Source organism: Chelonia mydas, chromosome 4, assembly GCF_015237465.2.
Source record: "Chelonia mydas isolate rCheMyd1 chromosome 4, rCheMyd1.pri.v2, whole genome shotgun sequence".
Taxonomy (NCBI): Eukaryota; Metazoa; Chordata; order Testudines; family Cheloniidae; genus Chelonia; species Chelonia mydas.
In genome coordinates this window covers 1-2,628 of record NC_057852.1, presented here as the reverse complement: position 1 = coordinate 2,628, position 2,628 = coordinate 1, and the positions used below count along the sequence as shown (strand labels likewise).

The following is a 2,628-nucleotide window of genomic DNA, read 5'->3' as shown; positions in this document are numbered from 1 at the left end:
ACGGCGGCACTAGGGCCTCTAAATCCTCAGCACTGGCCCTAGGCAGCTGCAGACTCTGCAGTTAAGCGCTTCCCTCCTCTAGGCCATGGCTTTAAGTAGCTGAGATGCCCATCACCTACAGCAGAGGCCACCAATTCCCACGCACCCCTCAGCTGGCATGTAGTCATGCAGAAAGTGCAGCCTGGATGATTTAGGAGGCTGGGGTACCAGGAAGTTCCCATCCCTGATCAGCAGCTCTGCAACAAGCTCACATGGTCCCCATCCGCTGTGGGCTCAGGACCCTGGGAAGACAGTGGAGTTACCCTGTGGATAACCAGTTCTGTCCAAAGCTTGTTGAAGTGAGTGGGAGTCTTTTCATTATCTTTAATGGGCTGCGTACAGAATCAAAGGACCCCATTCTTGACTCTGGGAGCAAAGCGCATTCTGTGCTGCACTGGTTTCCTATGGTAACAGGAAGGTCTCACATTCCCCAGTGAATAAGCAACACCTCTACAACACCTAACTTTTTCTGAGAGGCCTCCTGCCCAATTAGGAAATGTAAACCTGCTTCGCTTACAAGGGCTGAAAATATCTGGTAGTGTGGTCACAAAAGCAAGGCCCTTCTGAATTCAGGAGGAATTTTGGATGTGCACAGAACACAGACAGGACTGGTTCCTGCACGGTTACAGAACTGCGGTAAAGTGGAACAATTTTCAGCTTGTGTGATTGGAGGATATCTGGATCCATATGGTAAGACTGTCCTACATAAATGAGGAAAAGGTGAGGTGCTTTTGTTATTCTTTTGTTCCACTCTTTGTTTCTGTGGGGAATTTGCCAGTGCAATATTACTGTCTTCCCTTTCAACAATCAACACTAAAAGAAATGACCATGGCTGTTGAAAATAGCAATTCCAGTCCGAGTTAGCACGGGGGAGATGCCAGCATTTGTTGCTCAATTTTATTCTACTTTTTGCACAGCACGTTTCAGTGGATCAGCATATTTGATTGGGGAGAAATGAAGTAACAAGGAACCCAAATTGAGCTTGAGCACTCCTGAGTTTTGAGAATGTTCAAATGTGGAAGGCAGGTGCTCGATTCCCTTTCTGAATATTGGATAAATCTAGAAAGGAAAAGCCAATTTCTGCTTCCCTGGCTCAGAATGGAAATCCTCCTACGGGCATGGTACTGTTTCTACAGCTGCCCAGGTCCTCGAGTAGAGCCTCCCCTCCCTTACTTTTCATTTTAACTTCTTGTGGGATCCACAGACCCCCCCTTGCTAGGCTTCAGACAGAGAGGGGCACTGTCCATTCAGTCCACCCAGTTCCTCCTTTGGGGGCTGCCAGGCGAGGTCACACCAGCATCCCTCGTCCAGCCTGGGGAAGTCTTTGAGGGTGATATCTGGACCAAAGCCTTCTACTCCTTGGGCACACTTGTTCCCCATTCACAGCGCCACCCCTTCGAGCAGCCAGCTCCCCATTCACAGCAAGCTGCAGCGCATGGGGTCTCAGCTACCCCACTCCCTCCCGCTCCCTTTCCTGTGGACAGTGGCCAAGGGAATGCTGGGAAATGTAGTTCCTTCCCTGCTCCAGGGCTGGCTCTCTAGGAGGGAGCTGGCCAAGGAACTACAGCTCCCAGGGCCCCGTGGGCTCTCAGCTCCCAGGCTGGATCCCTGCTGCTCCGAGGCTGCACTTGGCAGCGCTGGAGAGGGGAGGAAGCGAGTGTTATGGGCCCGTCTGAGCTTGGGCCTGGCACGGTGGAGCCACGGTGAATCCGGTCCTGTCCGGACTAGCGCCTTGCGATCTCTAGCGTGGGCAGCAGGTCTGCCGGCTGCACAGCCTGGGTGACAGCAGACAGGTCTCTAGGTGTCTCTGTGGCGCAAGGGGTCAGCGCGTTCGGCTGTTAACCGAGAGGATGGTGGTTCGAGCCCACCCAGGGACGCTGGTACCCTCGGGCTGTTTCCTTGCTCCTCAAGATGTGCCGGGAGCCTCAAAGGCCCCTTTTTGCCACCTCAAACCCGACTCTCTTGGCCTCAGGGGGTTCAGCTGGTGGCCCGCAGAGTGCGCTGGATGCGAGTCAGAAACCCATCTCCCAGCAGCCATGCCGGGGGCTCGGGCTTAATCCTCAAGGCCTAGTGCAAAACCTTCAGCTGGGCACGTTTCACTCCCTTCCCTTCCCACCCCCACGCTGCAAGAGATAGACACACACACAATCTCTCCCTAACCTGTTTGCAAACCCTTGGCGCGTGTTTCCCAAGCTGGGCAACCTGCTCCCAGCTGAAGGTGACCACACACCCTGCCAGGGGCAGGCTCTGCTCAGCCAGGCTCCCCACCGCCTGCACTAGACAGGTGGTTCCCAGCCCCAAAACTTACTCACTTTTCACCCCAATGGCCCCAAACTGCCGCTTTTAATATGCAAATAAGGAGCAGCCACGCTCAGGCCTCTCCCCAGCTCTCCAGGGCAGCCGGCAGGCAGAGAACAAGGTGAGATTTAAATTAGCCAGGACGAAAAGGAGGACTTGTGGCACCTTAGAGACTAACCAATTTATTTGAGCATAAGCTTTCATGAGCTACAGCTCATTTCATCAGATGCATTCAGTGGAAAATACAGTGGGGAGATTTATATACATAGAGAACATGAAACAATGGGTGTT

At 53.2% G+C, this 2,628-nt stretch overlaps 1 non-coding gene across 1 annotated transcript; it reads left to right on the top strand.

Annotated features, from left to right (window-relative positions):
* Window positions 1-1,842: 1,842 nt before the first annotated feature.
* On the top strand, window positions 1,843-1,916 carry TRNAN-GUU. The gene has a single exon. It is a non-coding gene; the product is annotated as a tRNA-Asn (tRNA).
* Window positions 1,917-2,628: the final 712 nt, after the last annotated feature.